This window comes from Hyla sarda, unplaced genomic scaffold, assembly GCF_029499605.1.
Source record: "Hyla sarda isolate aHylSar1 unplaced genomic scaffold, aHylSar1.hap1 scaffold_671, whole genome shotgun sequence".
Taxonomy (NCBI): Eukaryota; Metazoa; Chordata; class Amphibia; order Anura; family Hylidae; genus Hyla; species Hyla sarda.
The window spans coordinates 160903-186527 of NW_026610688.1; the positions used below are offsets into that span (position 1 = coordinate 160903).

The following is a 25625-nucleotide window of genomic DNA, read 5'->3' on the forward strand; positions in this document are numbered from 1 at the left end:
TATATTTTTGTTAAATGTTGTGATGAAATTCATAGAGAATTTATTGTCCATTTTTTCAGCATTGGTTTTAGGTTTTGGTGCTAGGCAACTTCTTTGATCCAGGTTCCTGGCTTTCTCAAATGCGGTTTGGATGATATGTTCCGGGTATTTTTTTGATCTGAAACGTTTGTTTAAAATACGGGATTGGGTTAAAAAATCACTGTCTCTTGTGCAGTTTTTTCTTATTCTCCGAAATTGGCTAAAAGGGATGTTATGGATCCATTTTTTATAATGTCCGCTATGAAAATCCAAATAACTATTCACATCGACAGATTTAAAATAAGTAGATGTAAAAATGTTATTAAAAGCGTCATGTGAAATACATAGATCTAAAAATGTAATCGTGGTAAAATCTGATTCCATTGTAAAAGAGATACCCCAATCATTACTGTTTAGTGTTTCCAAAAGAAGGGATTCTGATCCAGTTTGTCCGTCCCATATAAAAAACAGGTCATCAATAAAACGGCGATAAAATCTGATATGCGGTGATAAAATGGGGTTATCCCAGATAAAAGTGTTTTCAAAATCACCCATAAATAAATTTGCGAATGAAGGTGCCACTTTCGCGCCCATCGCCGTGCCGGTTTCCTGGTGATAAATATTTCCGTTGTATAAAAAATAATTGTTTTGTAAAATGAAGCTCAGACTGTTAATTAAAAATTCTCTGTGTGCAGTGGATAAAGTGGCGTCGTGTTCCAGGTATTTTTTAACACATTGGATCCCTTTATCATGGTTGATATTACTGTAAAGTGCTTGTACGTCACAGGTGATGAATTTCCAACCTGGTTTCCATTTTATATCTAAAAGTAGTTCGATCAAATGTGTTGAATCACGGAGATAACTCTGTAAATTGAGGACATGTTCCTGTAAATACAGATCTATGTAGTGGGCTAAATTACTCGTCGCAGATGCTGTACAGGAGACAATGGGACGGCCTGGAGGTTTTTTTGTGTTTTTATGGATTTTGGGTAAGAAATAAAAATAAGGTTTATTTCCGTTTTTTATTGTAATATAATTACGTTCATTTTTAGTCAGAATGCCTTGTTTATAGGCATCATTAATTATGGATCTGGAATTTTATGAAGAAGAAGCTAACAATATTTTATCCAACACACTATACTACAGTACCATCAGAAATGATCCTTTTAAAAAAATGGAAGCAGATCTTCATAATCTGATTAATGATGCCTATAAACAAGGCATTCTGACTAAAAATGAACGTAATTATATTACAATAAAAACGGAAATAAACCTTATTTTTATTTCTTACCCAAAATCCATAAAAACACAAAAAAACCTCCAGGCCGTCCCATTGTCTCCTGTACAGCATCTGCGACGAGCAATTTAGCCCACTACATAGATCTGTATTTACAGGAACATGTCCTCAATTTACAGAGTTATCTCCGTGATTCAACACATTTGATCGAACTACTTTTAGATATAAAATGGAAACCAGGTTGGAAATTCATCACCTGTGACGTACAAGCACTTTACAGTAATATCAACCATGATAAAGGGATCCAATGTGTTAAAAAATACCTGGAACACGACGCCACTTTATCCACTGCACACAGAGAATTTTTAATTAACAGTCTGAGCTTCATTTTACAAAACAATTATTTTTTATACAACGGAAATATTTATCACCAGGAAACCGGCACGGCGATGGGCGCGAAAGTGGCACCTTCATTCGCAAATTTATTTATGGGTGATTTTGAAAACACTTTTATCTGGGATAACCCCATTTTATCACCGCATATCAGATTTTATCGCCGTTTTATTGATGACCTGTTTTTTATATGGGACGGACAAACTGGATCAGAATCCCTTCTTTTGGAAACACTAAACAGTAATGATTGGGGTATCTCTTTTACAATGGAATCAGATTTTACCACGATTACATTTTTAGATCTATGTATTTCACATGACGCTTTTAATAACATTTTTACATCTACTTATTTTAAATCTGTCGATGTGAATAGTTATTTGGATTTTCATAGCGGACATTATAAAAAATGGATCCATAACATCCCTTTTAGCCAATTTCGGAGAATAAGAAAAAACTGCACAAGAGACAGTGATTTTTTAACCCAATCCCGTATTTTAAACAAACGTTTCAGATCAAAAAAATACCCGGAACATATCATCCAAACCGCATTTGAGAAAGCCAGGAACCTGGATCAAAGAAGTTGCCTAGCACCAAAACCTAAAACCAATGCTGAAAAAATGGACAATAAATTCTCTATGAATTTCATCACAACATTTAACAAAAATATACCGTCTATAAAAAATATTTTAAGGTCACATTGGCACATCTTGCAACAGGACAAATATCTTCAACAACATTTACCTGCTAACCCACAGCTGACCTTCCGGAGAGCTCCGAATTTGAAGAGTTTATTAGCCCCAAGTCAGCTACGCCAACACCGTCTCAAAACCGATGAAAAAGCTGCAAACCATGCTTTAAAATCGGGCAGTTACAAATGTTACAGAAAAAATTGTAGATGTTGCGGAGAAATTACACATGGTCTTACCCAAATCATTTCAAAAAAAACGGGAGAAAGATTTACTATAAAAAACCACCTCACATGTCAGTCCGACTATGTGATATACGTTATAGAATGTACATGCTCACTTCAATATGTCGGGAGAACCACACAACCGCTCCATAACAGATTAAATAAACACCGACACAACATTAAAAACAAATTTATGCTACATGGGGTGTCCAAACATTGTGCTCTATTTCATCCAGATATAACTAATCCTATCAAAATTACCCCCCTGGAAATAATACCACACAATGCTTCCAACAGGTTTGAACAACTGAAAAGAAAAGAAGTATACTGGATTTACAGAATGGGAACTTTGATTCCCGATGGCCTTAATGAACTATCGGAAGTCATCCTCTAATAAAAACAATAAACCTCTGAAGTCATCCCCTAACCAATCACTATCAAAAAACTATAAACAAGCAAATTTCTACAGAAGACTCAACAAACAAATAATCATCTTTAAGACAAAAAGGTGATGACAAAAAAGACTTTTCTGTTTCCACTTACCGAGTATTTTTCTCTCCACACTCTTTTCTCCGGATGGTTGCTAGGACATCCATCACTTTACAACATCAGGGCCACATTGCCATCTAGTGGTAGTTTTTGAGCAACTACACCATTATTCCCTCTCCACTACACCGCCACCTAGTGGTGGTTTTTAGGTACTGGTTCCCTTGTACATTTACGTACTACAACATTGCCATCTAATGGTCACACTTAGGTACTGCTTTTCATTCATTCTTTTAAAGTTCTTATATTCTACTAAATTTAGTGCAATACTTCCACTATTTTAACATTTATATCTCTAATTGGTATTTTTATATATTTTTATGGAATTGACTGAACAAACACTTTACCAGTGTCATGTTTATCAAAATGACACGTAGCCATGACACGTCATTTTCCGGTTCCCCGGAAGTGGTCATCAATTTCCTAACACTATAAATGTAACCTTATTTTATTGTATTGTATGCCTGACGAAGATCCCGGTTCGGGATCGAAACGCGTTGCAAATAAAAGAAACTTTTCATCCATTCCTGGGTACCAGCGCCTTTTTAAGAGGATCTCATCCACGGACTATCCATATAAGGGCTTGTGTTACGCTGAGCGCTCCGGGTCCCTGCTCCTCCCCGAAGCGCTCGCGGCGTTTCTCTCCCTGCAGCGCCCCGGTCAGACCCGCTGACCGGGAGCGCTGCACTGACATTGCTGGCGGGGATGCGATTCGCATAGCGGGACGCGCCCGCTCGCGAATCGCATCCCAAGTCACTTACCTGTCCCGGTCCCCGGCTGTCATGCTCTGGCGCGCGCGGCTCCGCTCTCTAGGGCGCGCGCGCGCCAGCTCTCTGAGATTTAAAGGGCCAGTGCACCAATGATGGTGCCTGGCCCAATCTTCCTGATTAGTTTCCACCTGTGCACTCCCTACTTATACCTCACTTCCCCTGCACTCCCTTGCCGGATCTTGTTGCCTTGTGCCTTGAGAAAGCTACTCTGTGTTACCTCTACTGCGTTCTTGACCATCTGCTATCACCATTGACTACGAACCTAGCCGCCTGCCCCGACCTTCTGCTACGTCTGACCTTGCTCTTGTCTACTCCCTTGTACCGCGCTTTTCTCAGCAGTCAGAGAGGTTGAACCGTTGCCAGTGGATACGACCTGGTTGCTACCGCCGCTGCAAGACCATCCCGCTTTGCGGCGGGCTCTGGTGAATACCAGTAGCAACTTAGAACCGGTCCACCGGCACGGTCCACGCCAATCCCTCTCTGGCACAGAGGATCCACCTCCAGCCTGCCGAATCGTGACAGTAGATCCGGCCATGGATCCCGCTGAGGTTCCCCTGCCAGTTGTCTCTGACCTCACTACGCTGGTCGCCCAGCAATCCCGACAGATCGCCCAACAAGATCACCAGCTGTCGTACTTGACCACCATGACACAGCAACTTCAGTCACAGCTACAGCAGCTTCAGTCACAGCTACAGCAATTTCAGTCTCAGCTACAGCAGCAACAACCATCTCCTCCGCCGGCTCCTGCACCTCTTCCGCAGCGAGTGGCCGCTCCTAACCTCCGCTTGTCCCTGCCGGTCAAATTTGATGGGGACTCTAGACTCTGCCGAGGCTTCCTGTCACAATGTTCCCTACATTTGGAGATGTTGTCGGACCAATTTCCTACTGAACGGTCGAAGGTGGCTTTCGTGGTTAGTCTCCTGTCTGGGAAGGCTTTGGCATGGGCCACACCGCTCTGGGACTGCGATGACCCTGTCACCACCACTGTACACTCCTTCTTCTCTGAGGTTCGCAGTGTCTTCGAGGAACCAGCCCGAGCTTCTTCTGCCGAGACTGCCCTGCTGAACCTGGTCCAGGGTAATTCTTCAGTAGGCGAGTACGCCATCCGATTTCGTACTCTCACTTCCGAATTATCTTGGAACAACGAGGCTCTCTGCGCGACCTTTAAAAAAGGCCTATCCAGTAACATCAAAGATGTGCTGGCCGCACGAGAGATTCCTGCCAATCTGCATGAACTTATCCATTTGGCCACCCGCATTGACATGCGTTTTTCGGAAAGACACCAGGAACTCCGCCAGGAAAAAGACCTTAATCCCTGGGCACCTCTCTCACGGTATCCCTTGCAATCTACCCCTGTGCCTCCCGCCGAGGAGCCTATGCAAGTAGATCGGTCTCGCCTGACTATTGAAGAGAGGTCTCGCCGTAGGGATAAAAATCTATGTCTGTACTGCGCTAGTACCGAACATTTCTTGGTGGATTGCCCGATTCGTCCTCCACGTCTGGAAAATGCACGCAGGCAACCTGCTCATGTGGGTCTGGCGTCTCTGGGTACTGAGTCTGCTTCTCCATGTCTCACTGTGCCCGTACGGATTTCTCCTTCTGCCAACTCCTCCTTCTCTGCCGTGGCCGTCTTGGACTCTGGTTCTTCTGGAAATTTTATTCTGGCCTCTTTGCTTGATAGGTACTGCATCCCGGTAACCCGTCTCATCAAGCCGCTCTACATTGCTTCAGTCAACGGAGTCAAGTTGAACTGCACTATGCGTTATCGCACAGTGCCTCTGCTTATGAACATTGGACCACATCTCGAAAAGATTGAATTTTTGGTTTTGCCCGGCTGCACATCTGAAGTCCTTCTCGGTCTGCCATGGCTCCAGCACCATTCTCCCACCCTTGACTGGACCACCGGGGAGATCAAGAATTGGGGTCCTGCTTGCCGCAAGAAATGCCTCACGTCTGCTCCCAGCCCCGTCTGTCGGGCCTCAGTGTCCCCTCCTGTGCCTGGTCTCCCCAAGGCCTATCAGGACTGTGCCAAGCCTCACCCTCTGCCCCCCCTCCCCATTCCCACTCCTTCTGACCGGTCTGCCCAGGACTTCACTGTCCCCCAGAAGGAGACTCTACAATCGCTCCCAATGTCCTCGTCCCAGGTGGAGCGACATCCCGACAAAAAGAGGGGGAGACCTAAGGGGGGGGGGGGTACTGTTACGCTGAGCGCTCCGGGTCCCTGCTCCTCCCCGAAGCGCTCGCGGCGTTTCTCTCCCTGCAGCGCCCCGGTCAGACCCGCTGACCGGGAGCGCTGCACTGACATTGCTGGCGGGGATGCGATTCGCATAGCGGGACGCGCCCGCTCGCGAATCGCATCCCAAGTCACTTACCTGTCCCGGTCCCCGGCTGTCATGCTCTGGCGCGCGCGGCTCCGCTCTCTAGGGCACGCGCGCGCCAGCTCTCTGAGATTTAAAGGGCCAGTGCACCAATGATGGTGCCTGGCCCAATCTTCCTGATTAGTTTCCACCTGTGCACTCCTTACTTATACCTCACTTCCCCTGCACTCCCTTGCCGGATCTTGTTGCCTTGTGCCTTGAGAAAGCTACTCTGTGTTACCTCTACTGCGTTCTTGACCATCTGCTATCACCATTGACTACGAACCTAGCCGCCTGCCCCGACCATCTGCTACGTCTGACCTTGCTCTTGTCTACTCCCTTGTACCGCGCTTTTCTCAGCAGTCAGAGAGGTTGAACCTTTGCCAGTGGATACGACCTGGTTGCTACCGCCGCTGCAAGACCATCCCGCTTTGCGGCGGGCTCTGGTGAATACCAGTAGCAACTTAGAACCGGTCCACCGGCACGGTCCACGCCAATCCCTCTCTGGCACAGAGGATCCACCTCCAGCCTGCCGAATCGTGACAGCTTGTTTATTGCAGGACAAGTTGTACTTTTTAATGCCACCATTTTAGGGTTCATATATCTGATGGGTTGATCTGTATTAACTCTTTTTTTATTGCTGGGGAAATGGGAAAAAAATGCAATTGTGTCATTCCATTTTTGCATTCTTTTCTATAGGTGCACAGACACCCATGGCAGGCCTTCACGAGACACCTGGTTACTATGGAAACCGATCACTGAAGAGGGTAAGAGGCGCACAGAGGAACCTCACATGCAGTGGCCATGATTTCACTGCGGCATGCAAAAAATGTAAATATACAGTGGAGGTTTTTCCTATCCTGTTAGTTACTAGCTATCATACTGAAGGCTGAACTCCTGCGATTCCTGCACCAGAGAGACCCACAAGCTTATTCTAACCTTTCTAGAAAAACATGGCCGGCTGATGTATGCTAGGAAAAAGGTAAATTGGAGGCCATTAAGAGGTTATTATACTTCAAGTTCTAATATATCAAGAAATAAAAATAAATCATTATTGCAAATACAAACTTTACACTCCTGCATTGCCAACAATGTCTGAAAATGATTTACTTATGCCCTATCCACCGGTTAGGGCATAAGTAGCTGATCCCAGGGAGTCCGACCACGGGGCCCCAGCTCTCAGTGAGGCGTATGTATGGAGCCCCGAAGAGACCCAAGTACAGAATCATTGGAGTTCCATAGAAATGAATGGAGCATGTGCTGAATGGAGCAGGGGGCCCCATTCAGGAGATTGCGGAAGGTCCCAGTGGGTGGACTCCCTGCGATCAGCTACCTTATTCTGTTGGTAGAGGATAAGTTAATTTTGGCTGGAGTTCTCCTTTAATAGCATCAGAGTTTCCACTAATTCTGGAATACCAACAGGAGAGAGGCCCCCCAACAAACCTTACCCTTCGCCTCCGGACCAAAAGGTACCTGCAAGGTTCCAGGTTCGATGCCCCTTTTTGCCGAAGCTACTAAGGGACCACAAATTCTCCCAGGCATCCCCCTTCGCCAAGGTATCTGCCTGCAGAGCATGGGCAGGGTACGGTCGGTACCCTGCCCATGCAGGAGTACCCGGGGTTTTTTGCAGGGAGGTGGGGAACCTGATGGCCAAACTCACCTCCCCTATACCGCTAGGAGGGACACCCAGAAGGGCTACCGCATCCTAACAATCCTGTGAACACACAACACGCAAAAAGTGACACAGTAACAAAAATAAATAAATAAGTGAATGTGTTCAGATATATTGCCCGGACATCCGACCGGATCTATAAAAATGTACCTGATCCCAGCCAGAAAGTCGGGAATCAAGAGGTGAGTGCCACAAGGTGAAGAGATCATGGTGCCCATGTTTCCACTCAGTGAGCTTTGGCACCTCAGGATCACCACTCCCCGAGACACTAAAGTACCTCAGTTCTAGACCCGCTCAGCCTCATGGCGAGACCCGGAGGAAACAGGTCCCATTGGAGCAGCCATCGAGCTGATTCCTCAGACCCATCCAAAACCAGTTCATCAGCTCAAACTGATAAGAACAGATACTACACTTGATCTTGGCCAAAAGCCCAAGAAGCTTCATTCATTTCTATGGGAGCACCAAAGAGACCCAAGTACAGCATCATTGGAGTTCCATAGAAATGAATAGAGCATGTGCCGTCTACCACACGCACTCCTCACTGAGAGCCGGGGCCCCATTCAGGAGATTGCGGAGGGTCCCAGAAGTCGGACTCCCTCCGATCAGCTACTTCTTCCCTATCCTGTGGATACGGGATAAGTTAATTTTGGCAGGAGTTCTCCTTTAATAGTGTCACAGTTTCCACTAATTCTGGAATCCAAGTCATTCTAAGTATACCCAAGTGATGTGTGTGCAGATAGTCAGACCTCACATCCATTTAGACGTCATATGAAAAATTGTGGCACAAAATAAATTGGTGCAAAAAACTGTCACAAAACAAACACCTATTCATTCAAAGGCGACCAATCAGCCAGAAGATATAAAGACCAATGGAAAACACCTGAATAAAAATGCAGTCATTGTTTTCTCACTAGTTTTTATGTATAAATACAAAGAGATTGCTCGGATTTATTGGATACAAATATATTCTGAAAGTGTGAACAAGCCCTTACCTCATCTTCATCCAAATTCTGGATGCTGGTCCAGGACTTGAGACCCTAAAAAATTAACAAGAAATGTTATATTCAGTTCGGCTTCTTTGTTGTTCTACAGTTTAGTGTGTTAGCAATGTATGATTATATAAATAGAATGAATGAAGCAATGTAATTTACTAATAGGGGGCATTGAAATTGATGCACCTATTCCTATACAGTCCAGAATGTCACATGACTGCAGCTGCGTCTGTGCCTGCATTGTCAGTGACGTTTTGCATTATGAGATTTGACTGACACCCATAATGCCTCTCTGGCCCATACTGCTGAGAGCCTAGGACAAAAAGGGGGCCTGTTGCTTCAAGTAGCGGATCCCCCCTTCAGAAAATACACGCATGTAACAGCAGTATTCCTCTTTTAGTTTCCTTCCTGACCAGAGGCAGATAGGAAATAGAGGGGTCTGGAGGGGAGGATGAGGGGTCTAGAGAAGGACTAGAGAAGACTGAATGGGGGATAAAGTGGTCTGGAGGTGGGGTAGAGGGGTCTGGAGAGGGATTATAGGAGTTCAGATGAGGCATAGAGAGGTCTGGAGGGGGAATAAATATGACTGGATGGGAATAAAGAGGTCTGGTAGGGAGTGCAGAGGAGTCTGGCCATAGTATAGAGGGGTCAAGATGGGGGATAGAAGAGTCTGGAAGGGAGATAGAGAGGTGTGAAGGGGGATAGAGAAGACTGGATGGCGTATAGAGTGGGGAGGAAAAGGTCTGGATGGGGGATATAGAAGAGTAGAACCCCCATCTATTCTTCTCTATCACCTAGAGGTCTGGACGGGCCCCAGTTCTCAGTGAGAAGTGAATGCGGTGGAAGCTTCATTCATTTCTGTGGGAGCACAGAAGAGACCCAAGTACAGCATCATTGGAGTTCCATAGAAATGGATGGAACATGTGCCGTCTACCGCACGCATTCCTCTACCGTTGAGGAGATTGTGCGGGTCCCAGTGGTCGGATTATCTGCAATCAGCTACTTATTCCCTATCCTGTGGATAGAAGATAAGTTAATTTTGGCTGGAGTTAATAGCATCACAGTTTCCACTCATCTGGAATCCAAGTCATTCTTAGTATACCCAAGTGATGTGTTTGCAGATAGTCAGACCTCACATCCACTTAGACGTCATATGAAAAATTGTGGCACAAAATAAAATAAATTGGTGCAAACAACTGTCACAAAACAAACACATATTCATTCAAAGGCAAGCAGCCAGCCTGGATGGGTGATGGAGAAGAATAAAAAAACCCCATCTATTCTTCTCTATCACCTAGAGGTTTTGGGGAATAGAGGAGTCTAGATGGGGGATAGAGGTCTGCATGGGGGTATAGGGGGGGATAGAGGGGTCTGGATGGGGGACAGAGAAGAATAGATGGGAGGTAGAGAGGTCTGGGGAGATAGAGGAGTCTGGATGAGGATATAGAGGGTTCTGGATAGGGGACATAGGTGTCTGGAGGAAGGGATAGAGGGGTCTGGATGAGTGATAGAGAAGAGTAGAACCCCATCTATTCTTCTGGTCTGGGAAGGATAGAGGAGTCTGGATAGGGGATAGAGGAAGGAACAGAGGGGTCTTGATGGGGGATTGAGGGGTCTGGATGGGGGACAGAGGTGTCTGGAGGAAGGGATAGAGGGGTCTGGATGGGGGTAGAAGGGTCTGGAGAGGGAACATAGGAGTCTGGATGTTGTTAGAGGAGTCTGGATGGGGCATAGAGAGGTCTAGAGGGGGAATAAATAAGACTGGATGGGCATAAAGAGGTCTGGTAGGGAGAGTAGAGGAGTCCGAATATAGTATAGAAGGGGAAGAAGAAGGAGAGAGGGGCCTGGATGGGGACAGAGGAATCAAGATGGGGGAGAGAGGAGTCTTGAAGGGAGAGAGAGACATGTGGAGGGTAATAGAGAAGACTGAATGAGGGATAGAAAGGTTTGGAGGGGGTATAGCAGTCTGGAGAGGGAATAGAGAGGTCTGGAGGGTGGATAGAGGGGAATATATGGGTCTGGATGGGGGATAGAGGGGTCTGGATGGGGGACAGAGGTGTCTGGAGGTAGGTATAGTGGGGTCTGGATGGGTGATAAAGAAGAATAGATGGGGTAGAGAGGTCTGGGGGGATAGAGGAGTCTGGAGGAAGGGATAGAGGGGTATAGAGGGATCCTGATAGGTATTGAGTGGGAAAGAGAGGTCTGGAAGGGGGATAGAGAAGACTGGATGGGGGATATAGAGGTATGGATGAAGAATAGAGAAGGCTGGATGGGGGGTAGAGACGTCTAGAGGTGGGGATAGAGGAGTCTGGATGGGGAATAGAGTGGAATGGAGCAGGGGAGAAAGGGGTTTGGATGTGGGGATAGAGAAGACTGGATTGGGGATAAAATAAAAACAAAGTCCAAAATTACTGCTTTTTGGTCACATCACATCCCAGAAAAATGAATTAAAAAGTGATCAAGAAGTCACATAAATGCAAAAGTGGAAGCAATAAAAACTACAGATAACGGCAAAAAAAACATTTGCCCTCATACAGCCCTCATGCGAAATCCTTCAAAAGTAGCAAAATGCGGTATTCTGTTTAATTTTCCCACAAAATAATATTTTTTTGTTGCGCCATATATTTTAGGGCAAAGTAAATTGTTACGCAAAAAACAACCCCCATCTGGGTCTGTGGATGGGAAAATAAAGAAATATGGCTCTTAGAAGGTGAGGAGAAAAAAAATGCAAAAATAAAACAGCCTGCATCCTTAAGGCCAAAATGGGCCATGTTCTTAAGGGGTTAAGGCCGCCGCCTGTTTTTACGCTAATGACTGGGCCTCATTTCTCAAATCTGATGTGAATTATTTTTTTTTTTAATGATATATTGTACTTTCTATTACTGGTAAAAATATTTGTTGAAACATGCAGTTTTCTGTGAAAAACTCCAAAATATTGTGAAAAAAATAACATTATGATTTTATAGTACTAGCCATTATGAACACGGTAATATCTGTGTCTTGTTCTTTTTTCTTTTGGATGATAATACAGGACTTTATGGGGAAAGTGACATTTATTTTATTTTTTTCACACTTTATTTATTTAAGACATTTTATTTTTATACTTTTTATCTATTATACTATACTGCAGTACATCTGTACTCCATCATAGTATAACCATAAGTATTACACTGACAGTTTCCTTTAATACCAATAAGTCTATGGCTGGACTTCACAGGCTTCCTTCCGTGCTCGGGAGAGAGGAGGCCATCAGCTGGCTTCTTGTTACCATGACAACCATGGGGACACCACAACCGCATGGTTGCCATGATTACCTCACCCCTTTCAATCCTATAGATACTGTGTTCAGTACTTACCAAGGCATCTAAAGGATTAATACTGCCATGAATGACGCAATCTCAGTCTCAGCAGCTGAGGCAGGATCATGGCTGTGATTGACAGCAGGTCCTGCCGCCAATCCCCTGCACTTCCTCCATCAGTGCAGGAAATATGCAGGAGGTATGGGTACATCCAGTTGCGGGAACGTGTTGGCTGACAGGATGTACCCATACCTCTAATAGTGGGCTGGGGTTATAGTATATACCATGTACCAAAAGGAATGTCTCATAGGTGCATGTATATGAAGCAGATGTAGCAGAGCTGAAAGTGTTGTAAAATTTAAAATAAAAAACAGTCATTAAAATAAGACTACAGTATGCATGTATATACACAGGCACAAATCCATATGTAAATAACTCTATAATTCTATATGGACAGGTCCCATGACTGAGCCCTGCAGGTCTCTAGTAGAGGACGGGGTCATGGTACCAGGGAATGTGCAGGATTTACAGATGTATCAGGACGACAGGAGAAGAAGTAACATATGAGAAGATGACGTTTATCTGACGGTTTATCTGGAGGCAGTTGGGGGGGGGGGGGCAGGAAAGCTGAAGACTCATGGGAAATGTAGTCAGCTAACCCCTTAAACACTTCTGTAACCACCATTTAGTATATATATATTTGCTCTAATTCCCCAATTTGTGACTTACGTAATTTGCCATTTTTTCTTGCGAATTTCTCTTTCCAAAGCTCGGAAAAATCCTTGAAATAAAAATAAAACAGAAAACATGATTATGGACTTTCTGGTAAGATCTTCTCTATATCATATTATTATCACTGGTCAGATATGGAGGAGATCAGAATGGCGAGAGAGTACAGAGGGCTTGTCATAGGACGGGAAAACATATCCAGTAGGTAGAAGATCAGAAATAATAAGGAACAGGAGATAAAGACAACTGGACTTACTGCTCAACTCCACAGATCTGAGAGAAGTTTCATGCCGGTGGGTGAACATAGGAGACATTCCGTGATGTCACATGTGTGATGTCATAGGCCATTAGATGAAGCCCTATAGCCGATCAAATGACATATATTCAATATAATACATATACTGGATATCTCAAAAATACCAAATGGTTAATGAATTGGAGTGTAGGGGTTACAGGTTGGGGCGCTGTGTGATGGGAATTTATTTAAAAAAAGTCATTTTTATTTATATTTGTAGTAAGATTAAGATGTGTTTGGAGTTTTTATGAATTCAGTAAATCTTCATTAGATCTCTGTCCCCTTTATTGATATTGATAACATGTCTCCCCTTACTGTAGTTCTGTATCTGATAAAATATTTGGGGACAGGAGAATGAAATGTATGATGCTATTATGGCTGACACCAGAGAGCAATAACATCCATACAGAAGTTTCTACAATCAGATGCAGTTTGCACAACATGTAGAAGAAAACAAAACGTGTCTCATATATGAGGGGTCAGCACTGGATGGAGGATACATTCTCATCATCCTGGTACTTGTAGTACACACAGGATTAGGATGGAGAATATGATGGGAAGTGACTCTATAACATTCCCTTCTAATCTCCTTTTCCCTCATCATATTTGCTCTGTGGCTTTATGTGACCCGGGATATTTCCAGCCTCCATGTATTAGAACATGATAAAGGACGATACCTACCCCTGTGCTATGGAATATAGACGGCCCGAGCACAACTGTAAATAGTCCCCAATATATAATTATGTCTTATATTATGGGGGAGATTTATCATTGCTTTTAGAGCATTTTTTTGTCTATGTTTAGGCGCAGTTCAGGCGTAATCAGCATATTTAGCGCCTTTTATGCGTCTTTTGATATAGAGAGTTTCGCACTTTATGACTACACGTAGAACTTTTTTTTTTGACCCTGCAGTGGTCACGTATTTATCATTTGCGACTTTTGTCAAAAGTCGCTATTTTGAGTGCAAAGGTACTTTTTTAGGCACAAAGTTACACCACCTACCAGTAGGCGTGGGAATCACTTCTACCTTCCGCAATTCAACCTTTAACCCCTTGTGGACAACAGCGTCCCACTCTCCTTCTATGACATGCGTTCAGGAGCCGAGCGCGGGTCATAGCTGGGTGGTCCTGGTGGCTATCTGCCCCCAGGACCCATCTCTAATGCCACACATTACCGATCACTGTGATGCTCGGCTTTAACTCCTTAGACACCGCAATCAAATTTGATTGAAGCGTCTGAAATGCAAGTAAAAATGTCCCGGCAGCTCTGTTAAAGTAAGTAAAAACACCTAACCTGCCAAATTCAGGACCCGGGAAAGTGTCTATTTCCCTCCCTCACAAGTGTCTAGATAAAGTGTATGTGGTAGAGCTTTTCCCTCCACAGCAGAGCTGCGCAAAATTCTTCATCCTGCTGCACCTTCTTGATAAATAAGATGCACGCTAGTCAAACCCACCACCCAAATAAATGTGGGAAAATAGCTCTACCATAGACATTTTTTGATAAATTTGGGCCTATATCTTTATATTTAATATTACCAGTAGTTTTTAGCAATGCTGCTTTCATTTTTTTGTTCTAATCTTTCAAGAACCATAACTCTACTCACTTTTCCATAGACATTGGCGTTATCTCCAATCCCAGCTGTTGCATGTGGATGTCAGATATATTAACCCCTTAAAGGGCTTGTGCGCTGCCCTGCCTTTCGGAGCTCCGCTCACAGCATCTGGAAGTTCATTACACAGTGGTCGCGCCTCCTTCCATAGACTTTCGTTGAGGGGGCAGGTGTGACGTCAAGAGGGGGGCGGCCGCGAACATGGAAGCCCGTACACAGCGTTCGGAGTAATGAACTTCGGAGCTCCGAAATGCAGGGCAGCGCACAACCCCTTTAAGGACGTAGCCCATTTTGCCTTAAGGACCAGAGCATTTTTTGCAAATCTGACCTCTAAGCAATAATATCTCTGGGATGCTTTTACTTAGGAATTTGATTCTGAGTTTTTTTTTTTGTGTGTGTCATATTCTACTTTATGTTAGTGGAAAATTTTTGTCAATACTTGCATAATTTCTTGGTGAAAAATGCCAAAATTTCATGAAAAATTTGAAAATGTAGCATTTTTTTTACTTTGAAACTCTCTACTTGTAAGGAAAATGGACATATCAAATAAATGATATATTGATTCACATATGCAATATATATTAGAAGGCTTCAAAGTTTAGCAGGCATTTTCCAATTTTTCACGAAAATTTAAAGGGACCAGTTCAGTTTAGAGTAGATTTAAGGGGGTCTTCTTATTAGAAATACCCCATAAATAACCCCATTATAGAAAGTGCACCCTTCAAAGTATTCAAAATGACATTCAGAAAGTTTGTTAACCCTTTAGGTGTTTCACAGGAATAGCAGCAAAGTGGAGGAGAAAATAAAAAAACATCTTAATTTTTTTATACTTGCATGTCCTTGCAGAACCGTTTTTTGTTTTTTGTTTTTTTCACAAGGGGTAAAATGAGAAAAAGCCTCTCAAAATTTGTAACCCAATTTCTCTCGAGTAAGGAAATACCTCATATATAACAAGGGATACAGTGAGCCTTAACACCCCACAGGTGTTTGACGACTTTTTGTTAAAGTGGGGTGTGATTTTTTTTTTTTTTACTAAAATGCTGCATTTTACCCAAATTTTTATTTTTATAAGTGGTAATAGGAGAAAATGCCCTCGAAAATTGGAACACCATTTCTTATGACTATGGAAATACCCCATATGTGGATGTAAATTGCTCTACTGCACTACAATGCTCAGAAGAGAAGGAGCCACATTTGGCTTTTGGAAAGCAAATTTTTCTGAAATGGTTTTTGGGGGGCATGTCACATTTAGGAAGACCCATGTGCCAGAACAGCAAAAAAAAAAAAAAAAAATAACTACATTGCACAGTATTTTGGAAACTACACCCATCAAGGAATGTAACAAAAAGTGCAGTGAGCCTTAAAGCCTCATGTGTTTGATAAATGTTCATTAAAGTAGGATATGAAAAGGAAAAAAAAAATTTTTTTTCACTAAAATGCTGGGGTTACCCCTATTTTTTCATTTTAACAATGCCCCCCAAAATTTGGAAATACATTTTTTCGGAGTAAGGACATACCTCATATTTGTATGTAAAGTGCTCTGCACACCAGGTCTTAGAAGAGCAGGAGCGCCATTCGGCTTTTGGAGAGAGATTTTTGCCAGAATTAAAGTCAGGGTCCATGTGTGTTTACAGAGCTACCATGGAGCCACAACAGCAGGACAATTGCTATATTTGCTATAATTTTGGAAACTACACCCATCAAGAAACATAACAAGGGGTACAGTGAGTATTTACACCTCAAAGGTGTTTGGAACAGTGGGCCGTAAAATGAAAAAAAAAAATTTCACAAAAATGCTGGTGTTACCCCAAATTTTTCCTTTGCACAGGGGGTAAGAAGAGAATGGAAATAAAATGTTGTGCGTGCACATAACAGGGCTCAAGAGTCATGGAGCAATGTTCACATTTGAGGCCTATGGCAAATCAGTAGCTGACGGTTACATACATTTAGCGGAAAATAAAAGAAAAGAACACTCACATGTGACACCATTACAAAAAGTACCTCCCCTGGGGAAGGTGTATAGGGGTGAAGTGGACATTTGGAATAGATGGGTGTTCCCTAAATTTATTTTCCAGGAATGGATGAAGTGTAGTTTAGGGAAAATTTAAATTGCAATTTTACTACTGTTATGCCCAGAGTTTAGCCAAAAGTAAAAATGATGCCCGCCCCAAAACCCTATGCTCTGAATCATCATTCTGGGAATGTGATGTGTGTGGCCGTCCCTATTCTGTTACCTCAAATGCGCACATGCTCAGGTGGGGAGAGAGCGCTGCGCATTTGAGGCAGCATGCAAACCAACAATGCTAGTGACTCAGTGACCTATGACCCATTTTTGGAAAAAAATACCCCAAGAGGTCTTATCAGGGTTATTTTGTGAAAGTGTTTTTAGGACAATTTTGTGGTTGATGGGTTTAAAATTTGGAATGTACTTTGGACTGGTACATTGGGGTCAAATTAAGCGAAATTAAAATGGGGTAAGAGGTTTAGAAACATAGTGCTTCCTGGAAGTGTGATACTCCCTGAAGCAATCTTTTTAGTGGCCCAGATAATGGGGTGTGGTGTCCCAGCACCAGAGGCTGTCCCGGGCCTTTGGACTGTCTCGGACAGTTCATCAGTATAGGGTGTTGGGTCCATACCAGTTCTAATAAGATAAAGTTTATATTACAAATGTAATGTCATATAATATAATGTTGTACATTAATTTTGTTATTTATGTACAGTGGGGATCAAAAGTTTGGGCACCCCCCGGTAAAAATTTGTATTAATGTGCATAAAGAAGCCAAGGAAAGATGGAAAAATCTCCAAAAGGCATCAAATTACAGATTAGACATTCTTATAATATGTCAACAAAAGTTAGATTTTATTTCCATCATTTACACTTTCAAAATAACAGAAAACAAAAAAATGGGGTCTGCAAAAGTTTGGGCACCCTGCAGAGTTAATATCTTGTACTGCCCCCTTTGGCAAGTATCACAGCTTGTAAATGCTTTCTGTAGCCAGCCAAGAGTCTTTCAATTCTTGTTTGAGGTATCTTTGCCCATTCTTCCTTAAAAAAGTCTTCCAGTTCTTTGAGATTTCTGGTCTGTCTGTCATGCACTGCTCTTTTAAGGTCCATCCATAGATTTTCAATTATGTTGAGGTCAGGTGATAGTGAAGGCCATGGCAAAACCTTCAGTTTACGCCTCTTGATGTAATCCCCCGTGGATTTTGAGGTGTGTTTAGGATCATTATCCATTTGTAGAAGCCATCCTCTCTTTAACTTCAGCTTTTTCACAGATGGAATAAAGTTAGCATCCAAAATTTGCTGAAATTTTATTGAATCCATTTTCCTTCTACTCGTGAGATATTCCCTGTGCCACTGGCTGCAATACAACCCCAAAGCGTGATTGATCCACCCCCATGCTTAACCGTTGGACAGAGGTTATTTTTATTAAATTCTGTTCCCCTTCTTCTCCAAATGTACCTTTGCTCATTCGGGCCAAAAAGTTCAATTTTAACCTCATCGGTCCACAGAACTTTTTTCAAAAATGCATCAGGATTGTCAATATGTTCATTTGCAAAGTTCAAACGCTGATTTTTGTGGTGAGGAAACTCTTCCATGAAGACCCTATTTGTACAAGTATCTCTTTATAGTGGAATTGTGTACCAGAACTCCAGTGTCTGGATTTTGAATAGTTTTTCTCACAATCCTGCCAGCTGTTCTGTCTGATATTGTTCTTGGTCTTCCATTTCTTGCTTTAAAGGGGTTATCCAGGAAAAAACTATTTTTTTATTTATCAACTGGCTCCAGAAAGTTAAACAGATTTGTAAATTAATTCTATTTAAAAATCTTAATCCTTTCAGTACTTATGAGCTAATGAAGTTTAGTTGTTCTCTTCTGTCTAAGTGCTCTCTGATGACACGTGTCTAGGGAACCGGCCAGCTTAAAAACAAATCCCCATAGCAAACCTCTTCTAATCTGTGCAGTTCCCAAGACAAGCAGAGATGTCAGCAGAGAGCACTGTTGCCAGACAGAAAACAACAACTCAACTTCAGCAGCTGATAATTATTGAAAGGATTAAGATTTTTTAATAGAATTAATTTACAATTCTGTTGAACTTTCTGGAGCCAGTTGATATTAAATTTAAAAAAAAAGTTTTTTCCTGGAATACCCCTTTAACTTCCACTGTTCCTCATGACTGCCATTTCTTAATTACATTCCGATATGATTTTGACATCTGAAAACATTTTGCTATCTTCTTATAGCCTTCTCCAGCTTCGTGAGCGTCAACTATTTTCAGTTTCCGATTTCTAGACAACTGCTTAGAAGAACCCATGGTGCTAATAAGAGATGAGCGAACTTACAGTAAATTCGATTTGTCACGAACTTCTCGGCTCGGCAGTTGATGACTAATCCTGCATAAATTAGTTCAGCTTTCAGGTGCTCCGGTGGGCTGGAAAAGGTGGATACAGTCCTAGGAGACTCTTTCCTAGGACTGTATCCACATTTTCCAGCCCACGGGAGCACCTGAAAGCTGAACTAATTTATGCAGGATAAGTCATCAACTGCCGAGCCGAGAAGTTCGTGACGAATCAAATTTACTGTAAGTTCGCTTATCTCTAGTGCTGATTGTTGGGGTAAGGTCAGATGAGTCTGGGCATTTAACACCTTTGAGATTGACATCACCTGGTCTTCCCAGATGATGATTGAGAACAATCCATGACACTGGCAGGTCTCAGCTTTGTAAAGGGGGCAGTGCATGCTATAAATTCTGCAGGGTGCCAAACTTTTGCAGATGCCATTTTTTTGTTTTCTGTTATTTTGAAAGTGTAAATGATGGAAATAAAATCTAACTTTTGTTGACATATTATAAGAATGTCTTATCTGTAATTTGATGCCTTTTGGAGATTTTTCCATCCTTCCTTGGCTTCTTTATGCACATTATTATTTTTACCTGGGGTGCCCAAACTTTTGATCCCCACTGTAAATGGATGGGCTCAGAAGAGACTTTAAAGCACTTTCTATCCTCACTGCAGTATAATGATATGAATGTTAGACTCACCAGCAAGTTTAGTCCCAAAGAAATTGAGTTCTTAGACTTACAAATATATGTAGATGTCAACACTGACATACATAGAAAAAAGACCAGTCAATGCCGATTCATCTCATCCACTGCACATTATTATCCTGAAGAGGCAATTTAGTTTAAACAAATAAATATTTATATAAGAAGGAAACAAAATGGATACAATTGCTCCAGACAGTATAAATTAAAGTCTGCAAACCATTCTTATACGGGGTTAAATATGTTTTTATTTTATTTATTTATTCATTTTTATTTTAGTTTTTTCATTGTTTTGTTTCTATTTGTTTTCTGTTTTTTATTTTATTTATTTTCTTTTTTATTTTCTTTCCCCCTCTATTTTTCCTTGACTTTTCTAGAGCTATCCAAATTTCTCCTGAGGTGAGTCCAGCTGACCATTCACAATCCACGGAGTTGTCCTCAGCATAATGAAATTGACCTAAAGAAAAAGACAGAGGGTCAATGATTATATATTATGACAGATTAACAATATATATATATATATATATATATATATATTTATCGGGGTATACCACACACCGGCCTATAATACGCGCCTTCATTTTATCAAGGATATTTGGTTAAAAAAAGTTTTTTACCCAAATATCCTTGGTAAACTGAGGGTGCGTGTGCGTGCATGTGTACACCCCGATACACTGTTTCTGATCCCACAGAAGCCCCCAGGACAGGCAGGGGGAGAGAAACCGGCAGCGACGGCAGGTCTCTGCACCTGCAAAAGCTGCTGCAGTTCATTGATTTAAATCATTGAACTGCAGCGGCTTATCGGCGTATAACACGCAAATAGACTTTAGGCTAAAAATTTTAGGCTAAAAAATGTGTGTTATACGCCGATAAATACGGTATATATATATATATATATATATATATATATATATATATATATACCGCAATTATTTTTTGGCACGTGAAATAGCATTGAAAAAAATATATATTTGGAATCCGAAACACACATAGGACTACTTTTTATCTCATATATATTTATTTTTGAGAACATAGGAAAAATACACAAACAATTTAATAGGCTGTATAATACGTCACTGATTCTTTATTGGGAAAAAATAATAAACCTTCACCCCACCTGGTAATACAATTCTTCATATGATGACTTGAAACATATCAAAGATACTATCTTCCTGGTACATTTCAACTTAAGGAGAGAAACAAATGACATCACATTTTTTTTTATTTTCAATGAGCCAAGGCAAGTGCTCTCTATCACCCAAAGTGCATGAAAAAGTGCAAACGTGTCACACAAAAAAATGTGCACAAAGGATGGGTCTATCACTAAGCCCTTCTGCAACAGGAGAGAAAATTCAAAATCTTTAATTGAAGCAATTCAAAATCTTTAATTTAATTTAAAAAAACATTTAAAATCTTACGTCCCAGATTCTTCATTGGGAAAAAATTTACCTTGACCCTAACGGATAATACAATAAATTACATGATGACTTGAAACCTATCAAAGATACTATCTTCCTGGTACATTTTAATTTAACCCCTTAAGGACCAAGGACGTACCGTACGTCCTTGGTCCTGCTCTCCTCATATCACGGCGGGCCCCCCGCCTCTAATAGCGAACAGCGCCGATCGTGGCGGCGCGCGCTATTAACCCTTAAGCCGCACGCTCAGAGCTGAGCCGCGCGGCTGAAACTGAAAGTTGCCGGCTAGTTCAGTCGGGCTGTTCGGGATAGCCGCGGCTAATTGCGGCATCCCGAACAGCTGACAGGACAGCGGGAGGGCCCCTTCCTGCATCCTCGCTGTCTGATCGCCGAATGACTGCTCAGTGCCTGAGATCCAGGCCTGAGCAGTTATGCGGCAGAATAGTTGATCACTGTTTTTTTATGAGAAACCAGTGATCAATGATGAAGATCAGTGTGTGCAGTGTTATAGGTCCCTATGGGACCTATAACACTGCAAAAAAAAAGTGAATAAAGATCATTTAACTCCTCCCCTATTAAAAGTTTGAATCACCCCCCTTTTCCAATAAAAAAAAAAAACACAGTGTAAATAAAAATAAAAATAAACATATATGGTATCACTGCAAAAATGGTACCGTTAAAAACTTCAGAACACGGCGCAAAAAGTGAGCCCTCATACCGCCCCATACACGGAAAAATAAAAAAGTTATAGGGGTCAGAAGATGACAATTTTAAACGTATTAATTTTCCTGCATGTAGTTATGATTTTTTCCAGAAGTCCGACAAAATCAAACCTTTATAAGTAGGGTATCATTTTAATCGTATGGACCTACAGAATAAAGATAATGTGTCATTTTTACCGAAAAATGTACTACCTAGAAACGGAAACCCCCAAAAGTTACAAAACTGCGTTTTTTTTTTCAATTTTGTCGCACAATGATTTTTTTTTCCGTTTCACCGTAGATTTTTGGGCAAAATGACTGACGTCATTACAAAGTAGAATTGGTGGCGCAAAAAATAAGCCCTCATATGGATTTTTAGGTGCAAAATTAAAAGAGTTACGATTTTTTAAAGGCAAGGAGCAAAAAACGAAAATGCAAACACGGAAACCCCCCTCCCCCCCGGTCCTTAAGGGGTTAAGGAGAGAACCAAATCACACTTAACATCTTATCAGCTACACAAGCATTCCTAGGGAAACCCTGACCCCCCAACCTCAATCCCAACCCCACTGCTCTCACTTTTAAACATTTCTTCTCAAGGAGAGCTTCAAAAGACATGCAAAATCTTTTAGACTAATCAATGCTTCATTGAAAAAAATATATATTTGGAAACCGAAACATGCATCGGAATACTTTTTCTCTCATATTAATTTATTCTTAAGAAGATAGGAAAAAAACACCAATAATTTGATAGGCTGTATAATACGTCCCAGTTTATTCATTTGGAAAAAAAAACGTAACCTTGAGCCTAACGGGTAATACAATACTTAAAATGATTATTTGAAACCTATCAAAGATACTGTTACGCCGAGCGCTCCGGGTCCCCGCTCCTCCCCGGAGCGCTCGCAACATCCTCGCTACTGCAGCGCCCCGGTCAGATCTACTGACCGGGTGCGCTGCGATACCGCCCCCAGCCGGGATGCGATTCGCGATGCGGGTGGCGCCCGCTCGCGATGCGCACCCCGGCTCCTATACCTGACTCGCTCTCCGTCGGTCCTGTCCCGGCGCGCGCGGCCCCGCTCCCTAGGGCGCGGACGCGCCGGGTCTCTGCGATTTAAAGGGCCACTGCGCCGCTGATTGGCGCAGTGGGTCTAATCAGTCATTCACCTGTGCACTTCCCTATTTAACCTCACTTCCCCTTCCCTTCCTTGCCGGATCTTGTTGCCATCGAGCCAGTGAAAGCGTTCCCTTGTGTGTTCCTAGCCTGTGTTCCAGACCTCCTGCCGTTGCCCCTGACTACGATCCTTGCTGCCTGCCCCGACCTTCTGCTACGTCCGACCTTGCTCTTGTCTACTCCCTTGTACCGCGCCTATCTTCAGCAGCCAGAGAGGTTGAGCCGTTGGTAGTGGATACGACCTGGTTACTACCGCCGCTGCAAGACCATCCCGCTTTGCGGCGGGCTCTGGTGAAAACCAGTAGTAACTTAGAACCGGTCCACTAGCAAGATCCACGCCAATCCCTCTCTGGCACAGAGGATCCACCTCCTGCCAGCCGAATCGTGTCAGTAGATCCGGCCATGGATCCCGCTGAAGTTCCACTGCCAGTTGTCGCCGACCTCACCACGGTGGTCGCCCAGCAGTCGCAACAGATAGCGCAACAAGGCCACCAGCTGTCTCAACTGACCGTGATGCTACAGCAGTTACTACCACAGCTTCAGCAATCATCTCCTCCGCCAGCTCCTGCACCTCCTCCGCAGTGAGTGGCCGCTTCCGGCCTACGACTTTCTTTGCCGGATAAATTTGATGGGGACTCTAAGTTTTGCCGTGGCTTTCTTTCACAATGTTCCCTGCACTTGGAGATGATGTCGGACCAGTTTCCTACTGAAAGGTCTAAGGTGGCTTTCGTAGTCAGCCTTCTGTCTGGGAAGGCTCTGTCATGGGCCACACCGCTCTGGGACCGCAATGACCCCGTCACTGCCTCTGTACACTCCTTCTTCTCGGAAATTCGAACTGTCTTTGAGGAACCTGCCCGAGCCTCTTCTGCTGAGACTGCCCTGCTGAACCTGGTCCAGGGTAATTCTTCCGTTGGCGAGTACGCCATCCAATTCCGTACTCTTGCTTCCGAATTATCCTGGAATAATGAGGCCCTCTGCGCGACCTTTAAAAAAGGCCTATCCAGCAACATTAAAGATGTTCTGGCCGCACGAGAAATTCCTGCTAACCTACATGAACTCATTCATCTTGCCACTCGCATTGACATGCGTTTTTCCGAAAGGCGTCAGGAGCTCCGCCAGGATATGGACTTTGTTGGCACGAGGCGTTTTTTCTCCCCGGCTCCTCTCTCCTCTGGTCCTCTGCAATCCGTTCCTGTGCCTCCCGCCGTGGAGGCTATGCAAGTTGACCGGTCTCGCTTGACACCTCAAGAGAGGACACGACGCCGCATGGAGAATCTTTGCCTGTACTGTGCCGGTACCGAACACTTCCTGAAGGATTGTCCTATCCGTCCTCCCCGCCTGGAAAGACGTACGCTGACTCCGCACAAAGGTGACACAGTTCTTGATGTCAACTCTGCTTCTCCACGCCTTACTGTGCCTGTGCGGATATCTGCCTCTACCTTCTCCTTCTCTACTAAGGCCTTCTTGGATTCCGGATCTGCAGGAAATTTTATTTTGGCCTCTCTCATCAACAGGTTCAACATCCCTGTGACCAGTCTCGCCAGACCCCTCTACATCAATTGTGTTAACAATGAAAGATTGGACTGTGCCGTGCGTTACCGCACGGAACCCCTCCTAATGTGCATCGGACCTCATCACGAAAAAATTTAGTTTTTGGTCCTCTCCAATTGCACTTCTGAAATTCTCCTTGGACTACCGTGGCTTCAACGCCATTCCCCAACCCTTGATTGGTCCACAGGAGAGATCAAGAGCTGGGGTACTTCTTGTTTCAAGGACTGTCTTAAACCGGTTCCCAGTACTCCCTGCCGTGACCCTGTGGTTCCTCCTGTAACCGGTCTCCCTAAGGCTTATATGGACTATGCTGTCGTATTTTGCAAAAAGCAAGCTGAGACTTTACCCCCTCACAGGCCTTTTGACTGTCCTATTGACCTCCTCCCGGGCACTACTCCACCCCGGGGCAGAATTTACCCTCTGTCCGCCCCAGAGACTCTTGCTATGTCTGAATACATCCAGGAAAATTTAAAAAAGGGGTTTATCCGCAAATCCTCCTCTCCTGCTGGAGCTGGATTTTTCTTTGTGTCCAAAAAAGATGGCTCCCTACGTCCTTGCATTGATTACCGCGGACTTAATAAAATCACGGTAAAGAACCGCTACCCCCTACCTCTTATCTCTGAACTCTTTGATCGCCTTCAAGGTGCCCACATCTTTACCAAACTGGACTTAAGAGGTGCATATAATCTCATCCGCATCAGGGAGGGGGACGAATGGAAAACTGCATTTAACACCAGAGATGGACACTTTGAGTATCTGGTCATGCCCTTTGGCCTGTGCAACGCCCCTGCCGTCTTCCAAGACTTTGTTAATGAAATTTTTCGTGATCTCTTATATTCCTGTGTTGTTGTGTATCTGGACGATATTCTGATTTTTTCTGCCAACTTAGAAGAACATCGCCAGCATGTCCGC

The 25625-nt window shown here is 43.3% G+C and overlaps 1 pseudogene; it reads right to left on the reverse strand.

Annotated features, from left to right (window-relative positions):
• Positions 1-8223: 8223 nt before the first annotated feature.
• Positions 8224-8345, reverse strand: LOC130343151 (U2 spliceosomal RNA; annotated as a pseudogene).
• Positions 8346-25625: the final 17280 nt, after the last annotated feature.